The sequence below is a fragment of the Pan paniscus genome, chromosome 20 (assembly GCF_029289425.2).
Source record: "Pan paniscus chromosome 20, NHGRI_mPanPan1-v2.0_pri, whole genome shotgun sequence".
Taxonomy (NCBI): Eukaryota; Metazoa; Chordata; class Mammalia; order Primates; family Hominidae; genus Pan; species Pan paniscus.
In genome coordinates, this window is record NC_073269.2 from 27,023,699 (window position 1) to 27,036,866 (window position 13,168).

The following is a 13,168-nucleotide window of genomic DNA, read 5'->3' on the forward strand; positions in this document are numbered from 1 at the left end:
TACTCGGGAGGCTGAGGCAGGAGAATCACTTGAACGTGGGAGGTGGAGGTTGCAGTGAACCAAGATCGCGCCACTGCACTCCAGCCTGGGTGACAGAGCTAGACTCCGTCTCAAAAAGAAAAAAAGAAAGAAAACAGATGTGTCTGACTCATGGGTCAATTCAGATCATCCAATCACTTGAGAGATTCTCCCACTCCAACCTGCTCACTTAAGTGCTCAGTGACCACTCTCTTAGGAGACAGTGCACTATGCTCAAGTGAGTGCCCCAAGTGTATTTTACTTTGCAAGTTTTTGTACTATCTCACTGAAGTCAGGTTTTTTTCTTTGTCTTTTGGGATACTATTTTTTCTTTCACAAATCTTAGAGCATTTAGGGGGCAGAAATTATTTCTGTTTTCCCCTCAATATCAGCATGTGATTGGTGGACCAGCAATCTGTCTCCAAGAAATGGAAGCTGGGTTGGGTGAAGACAATTGTAATGTCTCAAGGGGTTAGCTTTTCAAAGGAAGAGTACACCAAAAGATACCATCTTTTCCCCAGGGTATCCACTGGGGAGGCTGCACTCCCTACCTCAGGTTGTCCTATGAAAGAAAACGACTTAGGAGCTGATATTCACTAGATACTCTAGCAGACATAGCCACAGCAGTTATCTTGGTTTATTCAGAGACAGTACTAAAACCCAGGAACAAGAAAAAACGACAGGGTTGCTGAGGACAAATCACTCCATAACGTTTGCAAAACAAAAACATCTTGACACTAAAACATTATCATAAGACCTTTGTGCCTAGGGAAGACAAAAGAAAAAGAGGCACAGAGACTTTTTACAATTCACTATCAGGGGATTATTCTTTGCTTTCTTCTCATGGGAAATACTTACAAACAGAAAACATATCTTTTTCTTTTTCTTTTTTTCAATTTTAAATAGTTTTATTTAAGACATTGCATTTTCCACTTACAATACAGTGTTTATAAAGTGCAATGCTATTTCCTTCCCCTGTGCATATGTTCCATATTCAAATACTGAGAATGCCCAGTAACTTACTATAGCAGCTTAACTTTTTAAAACTCCCACAGAATTTGCTACAAATTTAGGTCCTTCAAATGAGAAAACATCTTTTTCAATATGCCATCTAATGCTTTGTCAAAAAATGATTAATTAAAATACGGTATATAAAAGGTACACTAAAAAACAAATAATAAATAATGTAAATTAGGGAGAGGAAGTTGGCATTTGAGATTTTCAGAAGAAACTGAAAATTCAGTATTTTACTGCAAGCCAGAGTTAGGCTGCAGAAATGGGGTGTGGGGGGTTGCCTTGAGACCCTGCTTGGGACCCATGTGAAACATGCAAGGGAAAATCAGTCCCACGTGGCGGCAAATAGACTGAGGTGGCTCCAATCCCTGGATTCCTAATTTTAAAAAATCTAACTCAAATGCATTTTTTAAATAGAAATTACTACATTGGGGGAAACAAAATTCAGGCTTAAAAAATGATAAACTGCCAAGTAAGCTCTGATTACACAACCAGGAAATTTGTAGGCTCAAGGTGAAAATTAAGAAACTACGTAAACGTACCTAACCGATTACTGAATTTGGGTATTTTCATCATGCATCTTTCCTTCAAGATCTTTTCGTGGCCCACAAACTACAACCCACAGCTGGGAGCTCTACAATTTTTGAACCGCTCCTTGTTTAAATTCTTAAGTATTGTCGCGATAATTCCGATACATTTTTAATAGGCGAAAAGAGGAACTAGGAACCCCATAAACCAAACAAAAGCTCTTTCCATTCATGAACCCTCACCCCCAGCACCCCGAGTCAGGATTCTGCCGACGACCCTCCCGTGGTCCCTGCACAATCTGGGAGAGACGCGGCGCTGCGCGTGTAGAGCTGCCCGGAGAGGGCTCCAGCTCAGGGCACAGTCACTGGGCAGGGAAGAGACAGGACGCCCGGAGCCTGGCTGTCAGCGCAGCCGCCATCTTATCGCTGAAGGGGACTGAGGCCGAGCTAGGCAAGGAGAACTCGGGGCACGGATTGTGGAGCTGACTGCGGGGAGGCCTGAGTCCCGCCACAGCCTCTTCCCACCGGTTCCAACCAGCCCCTTCTCCTCTCTAGGGATGTCGGACCCGGCACTCTCACCACTTCTAGGCTTCCAAGGGGTCCTGGCATCTTAGCTGTGGATTCCCAATACCTGCAGGTGACAGGACCACAGAGGCTGGGCCTCTACGAGCAGAGGACACAGAAGCGCGAAGACGAGACCAGGAACTCCGGCTGCAGCGAGAAACAAAGACCCCGCCACATCCCGGAAGCCGCCCTTTCCGCTCCAACCGCGTGCCTGATTGGACAGTTCCCAGGCCAGCGTCTCTGACTTGTTAACGTTTAAGACCCCTCGCCCTCACGCCCTGAGTGACAGAAGATGTGACCAAATGCTGGGCTGAATGAAGAAAGACTGACAGCCGAAGGTGCCCCCTTTTCAGGCAGGGCTTCCTCCCTGAGGTGAGCTAAGCCCACCCAGAGGGTGTTTGCCTTAAACCTTGTATATAAGGTCTCATGTATTTGTAAATAATATACGGCTGCTCACACATGGAAAGAATAGAATAACAATTATTTTTAAATTTCTGTTTTTTTTTTTTTGAGACGGAATCTCGCTGTGTCGCCCAGGCTGGAGTGCAGTGGCACGACCTCAGCTCACTGCAACCTCCGCCTCTCGGGTTCAAGCGATTCTTCTGCCTCAGCCTCCCGAGTAGCTGAAATTACAGGCGCGCGCCACCACGCCCTGCTAATTTTTGTATTTTTAGTAGAGACGGGGTTTTCACCATGTTGGTCAGGGTGGTCTACGATCTCCTGACCTCGTGATTCGCCCGCCTCGGTCTCCCAAAGTGCTGGGATTACAGGCGTGAGCCACCGCGCCTAGCCTGAATTTCGGCTTTTATAACCTTCCTGGCTCTGGTCCTTTGAACAGGCAGCCTGAGATAGTTTTGTTTTGTGTTAAGATGGAGTCTTGCTCTGTCGCCCAGGCTGGAGTGCAATGGCGCGATCTTGGCTCACTGTAACCTCTGCCTCCCGGGTTCCAGTGATTTTCCTGCCTCAGCCTCCCGAGTAGCTGGAATTACAGTCATGCGCCACCATGCCCGGCTAATTTTTTTGTATTTTTATTAGAGACCAGGTTTCACCATGTTGGCCAGGCTGAACTCCCAGGTGATCCGCCCGCTTTGGCCTCGCAAAGTGCTGGGATTACAGGCGTGAGCCACCGCGCCCAACTAACCTGAGATTTTTAAAAGGACACAATCCTTCTAAGTAAAATGTGAGCCACATGTGAATTTTAAATTTCCTACTAGCCAAACTTTAAAAACAAGGAACACACGGGGCACGGTGGCTCACGCCTGTAATTCCAGCACTTTGGGAGGCGAAAGCGGGCGGATCCCGAGGTCAGGTGTTCGAGATCAGCCTGCCCAACATGGTGAAACTCCGTCTCTACGAAAAATACAAAAATTAGCGTGGTGTGGTGGCGGGCCCCTGTAATCCCAGCTACTCGGGAGGCTGAGGCGGGAGAATGGTTTGAACCTGGGAGGCAGAGGTCACAGCAAGCTGAGACTGTACCACTGTACTCCAGCCTGCACGACAGAGTGAGACTGTCTCAATGAAATAAAAATAAAAATACTTTGGCCGGGCGCGGTGGCTCACACCTGTAGTCCCAGCACTTTGGGAGGCTGAGGCGGGTGGATCACGAGGTCAGAACATTGAGACCATCCTGGCCAACATGGTGAAACCGCGTCTCTACTAAAAACACAAAAATTATCTGTGCGTGGTGGTGTGTGCCTGTAATCCCAGCTACTCAGGACGCCGAGGCAGGGGAATCGATTGAACAAGGGAGTTGGAGGTTGCAGTGAGCCAAGATCGCGCCACTGCACTCCAGCCTGGGCGACAGAGTGAGACTCCATCTCAGAAAAAAAATAAAAAATAAAAACGCTTTTTGATACGTGTGGGCTATTTATGATTTTCAACACTGATTAAAAGTACTGTGCCTGAACCAACCTCTTACCTTAAAATCAAATGACTATAGACAGACCTGCTAGGAAGACATTTCATTTCTTTCTTACTTTTTTAAAAATTTTTTTAGAGTCTGGCTCTGTTGCTCAGACTGGAGTGCAGTGGTGTGATCTTGGCTCACTGCCACCTCAGCCTCCTGGCTTGAAGCCATTCTGGTGTCTCAGCATCTCGAGTAGCTGAGAATTCAGGCGTGCGCCACCATGCCTAGCTGATTTTTCTATTTTTATTAGAGATGGGGTTTTGCCATGTTTGCAAGGCTGGTCTCAAACTCCTGAACTCAGGTGATCCGCCCACCTCGGCCTCCCAAAGTGCTGGGATTACAGGCGTGAGCCACCCCACCTGGCCTGTATTTTGATTTTTAAAATAGCAGAGCTGCTGTTGAAGATTTCAAAGTCAGAAGCAGCCATGGGACAAATCTCAGAAGCACACGTGGAAATCACACACAGTGAATGCATCCCTCACCCTGAACCAATTGTTTTCACCCAAGTCTGCATGTAAAAATCACCTGGGGGGGGGGTCTTTAAAAATCCCCCAAACATAAGTTGCCACACCCCAATTAAATCAGGATTCCTGGAGTGGAAACTGGGCAACAGTTTAGTTTAATTATCTCTAGGTGATGACAGTACAGCCAAGCTCAAATGCCTCTGCTGTAAACCAACACTTTTAGTGACCTAGTTGCAAATTATTTCTCAAATGAATGAAAAAATGTTTGTCCCTAAGTCACGGCCTTTCAGTCTTACCAATATTACCAAATTATTGTTCTTTGCAGAACCAACTTTACTATTGGTTTTGTTCCTGAATCAACCCAGTTCCATACACATTGAATGCACTCTATGTGCAAGGCACTGTGCTAGGTGCCCTGGCATTGGTGATCATTACTGTGGGGGAAGAATTTTCTGGAATAAAGGTTGCATTCCCCCAAAATTAAAAACATGCCATGAACCGAACTGGGGCTAAAATAAAAAGACCTATGGTCTCATTTAAGAGTTAGGGCTTGTTCGGGTGCAGTGGCTCAAGGCTGTAATCCCAGCACTTTGGGAGGCCGAGGCAGGTGGCTCATGAGGTCAGGAGATCGAGACCATCCTGGCTAACACGGCGAACCCCTGTCTCTACTAAAAGTATAAAAAAATTAGCCGGGTGTGGTGGCACGTGCCTGTAGTCCCAGCTACTCAGGAGGCTGAGGCAGGAGAATCGCTTGAACCAGGGAGGTGGAGGCAGCAGTGAGCTGAGATCGCGCCATTGCACTCCAGCCTGGGCAACAAGAGCAAAACTCCGTCTCAAAAAAAAAAGTTGGAATGGGGACTGTCAGAAGTTTGCACCTTATGCAAAGGACACAATGACATACCTAGTCCTGACTGGTTTGTCGCACCTTATGTAAATGAAGCACCTCTCCCAATCAGCTTGTTTATAAAATCTCTTGGGCTTTTCACTTTAAAATGGCAACCCTTTTTCCTGGGAGTCCTCTCTGTGCCGGAGAGCTTTCCTCCTTTCGCTTATTAAAATTCTGCTCTAACCTCACCTTTGGAGTGTCCGCACCCTTGATTTCATTGGCTCTGAGACCAAGAACTTCATGTGACATCCCAGATAATGAGGACAGTTTCAGTGCCTTCTCAATAGTGTCCCACCAGTGACCCTCACAGCCAAAGCACACATGGGGCAGAAACACCAATCACCTGCCTGGGACAGCCAGGTGGGCAGGAGCAAGCAGGGACTCCGTGAGAAAACCAGAATGTGTGTTCAAGGGCAGGGGCCGAGGGTTCAGCTGAGTTGGAAAATTCCGTTTCTCTTTCAGAACGTGCTCCTCTCCTGGTATCTGCTTATCTCCTAGAATCTGAGACACAACATAGAGCAACCCCCAGGCCAGCCATGACTGGAGCCTCCCAAGGTGCAGGGAAGGGCCCTGTGCTAGGCCAAGAACCTATCCTGACCAGTTCACCCACCCTGTCCACCAGGTGCAGGCAGAGGCCAGGGACCCCAACTTCAGACAGAGGTAGGCAGCAGGGTCACCGCCTCCTGCAATCCCATGCCGGGGATTACAGGGTCCCTGGGGAGACCTAGCAGTGGCTGGGTTGAGAGATTCAGGCAGGGGGATCCCAGGCGAAAAAGTAAGGGACTGGGCATGTGTGGGGACTAAGAGAGAAGTGTGTGGCTGTCCCTGGAGAAGTGACAGCAAGGCACAGACAAGCTGAGTACCCAGATGCCACACCCAACTGTCAGGTACACAAGCCCCAGAATCCCCTAAGCAGCCCCAGGAAGGGTTTTATTTAATCAAGAAAAAAGTGGTCCCACCTCCACTCACACAGGTACTGGTCCTTACATACGTTAGAGAACAGAACTTTTGCTCTACTCAAGGTCAGGGAAAGGGGGACAATGTCTCTCTACCCCGTGGGTCATAGACCTTGTCCTGCCAGAACACCCACCCTCAGCCCCAGAAAGGTACAGATGACAACCAGGCTGTACATGCCAACCACTGGTGCAACCCGAAAGGGGCTGAGTCCTGTAGGGACTTTGGGCCTGGGGAGTGCTTCCCAGTCACAGAGTCTTTCTAATTGTTTCACTCACTAGCTTTGCCCTTCAGTTTCCCCCACTGTGGCAAAAAGTCAAAATTCTATCCTGCAGGCTAGGGGACCCTGAGAGGTCACCACAGCCCATTAAATGGCTGCAGCATGTGAAAGTGGGGGGCAGTGAGAGGCCTCCCTGCCCTGGGTCTTTTGCCCTAGGACTGATTTTTATCAGGCCAAGGCCAGGCCAGCCTGCTGAGGAAGGCAATATGCCCTGCCTGGGGAACCTTGCTCCCAATTACAGGTCACTACAGTTAAGGACCTCCAATGCATTAGGGCAGGAAAAGGGTGGAATGGGGGTAGAGCAACACTTCATCATAAGGGGCTTGGGTCAACCAATTGTTTTCTTAATTGAGGAAAACAATTCAGACTCCTGTCTGAAGCTGACCACTCAAAGAGATTTCGATTTTCGGTTAAGAAAAGGCCCTTGGGTCAGAAAACAAGATATTCTGGTTCTGGACTCTGCAGCTGTCTTGGGTAGGGGACTTTTGCCAGCTTTGTGCTTTCATTGAGCCTAAGGGGGTGGTGGGGGGGCACGCAGAAGGGACTCTGAAGCCAAGGGTGAGAGTCCTGCCTTCCTGTCTCCCCAGCCCACTTTCCAAAAGCAGACGTTGGGCAGCAAAGTTTCTTAACAAAGTCAGAAAAAATAATATCCAGACCAGGCAGGCTAATAAAGTTTACCAGGATTATCCGGCCTAATCATCAAAACAGCCCTGCCATATTCGTCCTCTGGGACAAGTGAGGAAACTGAGGTTGGAGGAGGACACCGGGAGCCTGGCCGGGCCACTGGCAGCCTGGAGACCCAGAGGTCCGGGCATTCACCGCCCTCCAACACCCCGCCCCCCACCCCCAACCCCCGCCCCTTCTTCCCGGCCTCAGGTGACTTCATTCCCAGCTCATTCACTTGTCAATAATTCAGGCCCGCGGGGCCACCAGCCCTCCCTCAAGCACCACCCCCGCACTCATCAGGTGACAACCTCCCTGTGTGTGGCTGCCAGGCTGGGGGTGGGGGTGTCTGTGTTTCCCTCGCCCAATCTGAGAGTGGCCTGTTCCAGGGGGCGGGCTTCCTCTTTGTTTGGCAGCCAGGAGTCTGGAGCGCAGGTGCCGGGCAGGCAGCACTGGGAGCGCTCGGCGACTTGGCTGGAGGCCGAAGGTGCCGCCCCTGGGGAACCAGAGCGCCTTTGCAAGGTGGGCTCGGCGTACACTCCCCTATCCTTCTGTGGCCCCCGGGCCCCTCCTAGAAGACCGTCCTCATCTCCGAGGACCTTGACCGCCAGCAGCCCCACACCCGCTCCCTCTGCCTGGCGTTGGGTGCGCACTTCTAGGGGCAGACGGATCTAAGGAGCCCAGCGGGCTTGACAGGCAGTGGGGCCTCCAGAGACTGTCACCGCGTTATGCTGGCCACTGCCGGGCAGGGGCTGGTCTTAGCTGACACCCTCACCACCGCCCTCCAGATTCCAGCCTCTGACTCTGGCCAATCTGGCCAGGACCTGGGGTCTGGGGCCGGGACAGTGGACGCCCCTGGGCCGGGCTCCCGGCTGGGGCCTCGCACTTGGATGGGGACCTTAAGGCTCCAGGCGCCACACACACCAGTGCGCCCTCTCTGGCCGTGAATTTCGGGGAGAGGCGGCAGCAGAGCCCGCGGGCTGGCCTGGTGGGGACGATCACCTTTTCCCACCTAGTCGCCCTTGCCAGTCCCCGCGTCGCCTGCAGGGCCGCCCCTCCTCCGCCCGCTGGTCCCTCCCCACCCGCAGCTCTCCAGTCCCGCGCGGCTCGGTGGCCAGGGCTCCAAGGCGGGGCCGCCCACGACAGCCACTGGCAGGGCTAGCGGGGGCAAATTTCCCAGAGCGGGAAGCCTGCCCCAGCCGGCCCTACGGCAAAGATGGCTCTGAATCCGAGCCCCCGACACCCGGCCCAACCCACCCCTACAGCGCCCTGCGTGGCTGGCTGCCAGCCCGTCGGGTACCTGCTCGGTCCCTCGAGCTGGGGGCCCCGGCAGGGCGGGCGCGATCCAAGGCCGCCGCGCGGGGCCAGAGCCCAAACCCCAATCCCAGACCGCAGGGACCCCGCCCTCCAGGTACCGGGACAGGACGGCCTGGCAGGTGGCTGGGGACCGGGGTGTGTACCTGTGGGGGGGGTCAAACAACTGGTCAAAAGTGGCTTTTTGATTTCCCAAAGGTAAAGGCTCCTTCGTAATTATGTTTTTTTTCTTATTTACTTAAAATGGATATAATCTAGATTTACCCGTAATTCTGTCAGTAAATTCGAGCACACTTTTATTAATTTTTCTCAGTTTAACTAGTTCTTTTGTTTGTTTCTATGTTAAGAATTTTAAATTCTACCTGTAATTAGTAGTGTGAATTCAAAAGTATCTGAGACAGGTCTCAATTTAGAAAGTTTATTTTGCCATGGTTAAGGACACACCTGTGACACAGCCTCAGGAGGTCCTGACAACATGTGACCAAGGTGGTTGGGGCACAGCTTGGTTTTATACATTTTAGGGAGATAGGAGACATCAATCAATATATGTAACATGTACATTGTCCATAAAGGTGGGACAACGTGAACCTGGGTGGCAGCTTCCAGGTCATAGGTAGCTAAAGGACAAATGGCTGATTTTTGTTTTTTATTTTTTGTTTTTTTTAGTTTCTGATTAGCCTTTCACTGAATACACAATTTACAGCGATAGTCACTTATGCGTTAGTCTGGCTTAGTGAAACAATAGGGCAAAGAAAGCAGTCAGATATGCATTTGTCTCAGGTGAGCAGAGGGGTAATTTTTGAGTTCTGTCTGTCCTTTGTACACAGGGACTTTTTTTGTGGGCAAATTGTGAGGGTTGTCTGTAGCCTTTTTATCTTCATAGTTATCTTATTTGGAAATAGAATGGGAGGCAAGTTCCCAGATTGGCTTTTCCTTTTGGCCTGGTGATTTGGGGGTCCAGAGATTCATTTTCCTTTCATATTTCTTCCCTTTTCTTTTTAAAATCTTTCAGAGAAAGCATTTTAGAAAAAAATAAGTCATTGGTTTCAGATTTTGCCTGATCTCTTATGGCTAGAACAGTTTATTCCGAGAAGGGTAGGTCCCACATTATTAGGAAAGATCATTTTTAGCAGGTTGTGAAGTCTCACATCCTTCAAAGAGAAGCAGGGAAAGGAAGAAAGAAAAACAATAAAAACAAAAAAAGCAAGAATAATTTTGGAAAATCAATATAGGTCATATTACTCTGAAGTCTTTACATCAATAGGCAGGTATAAAGGTAGTTTATGTATTTAAATAAGTTGTTTTCTTTTTTTCGAAGTTTAAGTTTGTCTGGCTTCAGTTTGCAGGGCTTTAAGAAAGCACAACTTAGGTTTTAGTTATTTGAAATCAGAAAAAAAATGAAAAAAGAAATAAAAAAAGGAAAAAAAATATGTTTGAGACTTGTAGCCAGGGACATTGTAGAATTTAGTCCAAACTGTAAAAAGTAATAAAAATTGCAAAAAAATCAGTTAAGACCAGAAACTAACTACAGGTGTACTAGAGTTTATTCTGACACAGAATTTTTCTCTCTTTAGTCCCATTTTCACTAAAGACAAATCATAGGACGAACTCACTTGTAAAATAAGTTTTAGTCTTATTATACTTAGCCAGAGAATTTGAATCAAGTCAGCAAGAATAATCATTTCCCTTATAGGCTCCACTTTTTTTCTTATATTGGCCTTGCTGGAACTTTATTTTATTATGGAAGCTCAGATTCAACTTTAATGTCTTAAGCCCATCGTGTGCCTGCAAATACCTGTATTAGTGGGGTGAATATCTCACCTCATTTAAAGAATTTAAAATTGTATTAGTCTTCTTCAGGCTTCAGAAGCAATGCTAGGCTTCTGACCAATACATAAGCTCATGTGGGCTAAGCACCTACATGGAGAGTAAACACCCATCAGTCATGAGAAACTTCAAATAAGACAGGGCATATGCTATAGAACTTCTCAAAACTTGGGAATCTGACCAATTCTCTGTGTTTCAGAACATCCTGAGACACAAACTAAAAGATTAAGCATTATTGACTAAATCTTGAAGGCTGCACATTTGAATGCTAGCTGACAATGTCAGCCACTGGCCCGATAATGTAAGCTGGCAGCCTCCTACTGCTCTCTTGAAGTCTCACCTGTAGAGTAGATGCACTACCCAGGGATTCTTCTAACTGGAACTCCAGATGGCTGTTTTTTGGAACTTCCCAGCACTGCTTGATCTGGATGTAGGTATCCTCCCGAACTTGGTGAATATATATGTGTATATACGTACATATTTTCCTTTTCTCCCACTTTAGCCTTTGCTAAGTTTACCATTATACTGTTTTACTACATTAATCATTAAACTTTTCTCCTAACTGCATTTGAGTGTAATATTGTGGTTTCTTTTGCTCATGAATCCTCAAACCTATGATGAAAGTAAATCTTTCAGCAAAACACCCCCAGGTTACAAAAAACTTGGGCTCCTTGGCCTGTCAGAAAGTGGAATTCTTTACTTACCACAGGTAAGGAACCTGCACAGGAACTGTGTAGAAGAGGTGTAAGGCCAGCTTGTTCGGAGAGCTTATATTATTTCTATAAGCCAACTATGATACCTTAAAGGGGTCTGTATCTGAAAGCATGCCATTCCAGGCAATACCTTGGTAAAACAACCAGTGTCTCCAATTGTGTTCTGTTACAAAAAAAAAAAAAAAAAAGATTTTTTTTTGAGACAGTGTCTTGCTTTGTCACCATGGCTGGAATGCATTGGTGCAATCTCAGCTCACTGCAACCTCTGGCTCCTGCACTCAGGTGATCCTCCCACCTCAGCTCCCAAGTAGCTGGGACTACAGGTGAGTGCCATCATGCCTGGCAAATTTTTATATATTTTTTGGTAGACAGGGGGCATCTCATAATGTTGCCCGGACTGCTCTTGAACTCCTGGGCTTAAGCAATTCACCCAACTCAGCCTTTCAAAGGGCTGGGATTTACAGTTGTGAGCCACTGCACCCGGTAAGAAAATAGATTTTTATTGCACTTAATGCAAATAACTATATTGTTATAAGTTAAGAATATTCACAACAGGGCACAGTGGCTCATGCCTGTAATTCTAGCACTTTAGGAGGCCGAGGTGGGTGGATCACAAGGTCAGGAGATTGAGACCATCCTGACCAACATGGTGAAACTCTGTCTCTACTAAAAATACAAAAATTAGCTGGGCGTGGTGGCGCATGTCTGTTATCCCAGCTACTCAGGAGGCTGAGGCAGGAAAATCGCTTGAACCAGGGAGTTGGAGGTTACAGCGAGCCAAGATTGCACCACTGCACTCCAGCCTAGTGACAGAGCAAGGCTCCACCTCAAAAAAAAAAGGAATACTCACAACTAGTTTTCAAATTTTGGAGAAATCAGGTGGAGAGAATTATGCTCCAAATTTTGTTTATAATAATATATTTTACTCAATCTAATTCTCTGTTCAAGTTGCCAAGAACCTGGACACCCTCCACTAGTAACACTTCCTCTATGCTGCATAACTTTTGTAGTACAGAGTTGTATATCTTTTAAATAATCTACATTATCTGACTTTTTCCATGATACATTTTGTATTTTGTATCCAGTTTGAAAAGCATTTTTATTATCTGTGCAAATAAATATATTCTCACTTATTTTCAGCTGATAACCTTAGCCACATATTTTTAAAATATTTTTAAATTATCTGTAAGATGATATAATAATCTTACTTTATATGTTCTGAGTGAACATGTAAGTATCTGGACACTATGCAATCAACTAATTTTTATAATACATTTCAAATGCTTCTTTTATCAGACACTCTACTTATTTTAAATGCATCCTTTTAAAATACATTCTGTGAATGGATAAAGAATGACCAGATGTCATAAATATATGCGAAGGTAAATGTAGATGCAAATACACATCTGTTTAGACAATGCTGCTTTCAAAATCACAGAGAATGGCCACTTTTTAACCTTTTATTGTAATTAAATAAAATAACAGATTTTCCATCTTTTTTTTTTTTTTGAGATAGAGTTTCTCTCTGTCACCCAGGCTGGAGTGCAGTGGTGAGATCTCGGCCCACTGCAACCTCCACCTCTCAGGTTCAAGTGATTCTCCCGCCTCAGCCTCCCAAGTAGTTGGGATTATAGATGCCCACTACCATGCCCGGATAATTTTTGTATTTTTAGTAGAGACGAGGTTTCACCATGTTGGCCAGGCTGGTCTTGAACTCCTGACCTCAGGTGATCTGCCCGCCTCCGTCTCCTGAGTGCCGTGTTTACAAGCGTGAGCCACAGCAACCAGCATGTTTAGGGGTTTTAAAAAGCCCCCCGGGTGATTTTTACATGCTGGCTGGGGTAAAAACAATTGGTTCAGGGTGGGGGATGCTTTCACTGTGTGTGATTTCCATGTGTGCTGCAGAGATTTGTCCCATGGCAGCTTCTGACTTTGGGGTCTTGAAAAGCAGCTCTGGCATTTTAAAAATCAAAAGACAGGATGGGGGTGGTGGTTTATGCCTGTAATCCCAGCACTTTGGGAGGCCGAGGCGGGTGGA

At 47.1% G+C, this 13,168-nt stretch overlaps 2 protein-coding genes across 2 annotated transcripts in view; one reads left to right on the plus strand and one right to left on the minus strand.

The window, feature by feature from the left end:
- LOC103783563 (zinc finger protein 492) overlaps positions 1-13,168 on the minus strand; it is a 193,251-nt gene that overhangs the window by 31,369 nt on the left and 148,714 nt on the right.
- The window catches only part of LOC103783584 (zinc finger protein 726-like), a 63,458-nt gene continuing 57,819 nt past the window's right edge, over positions 7,530-13,168 (plus strand). Inside the window, 1 exon segment of the mRNA XM_063600097.1 lies at positions 7,530-7,798. The gene's annotated coding sequence lies outside the window, so the exon portion shown is untranslated.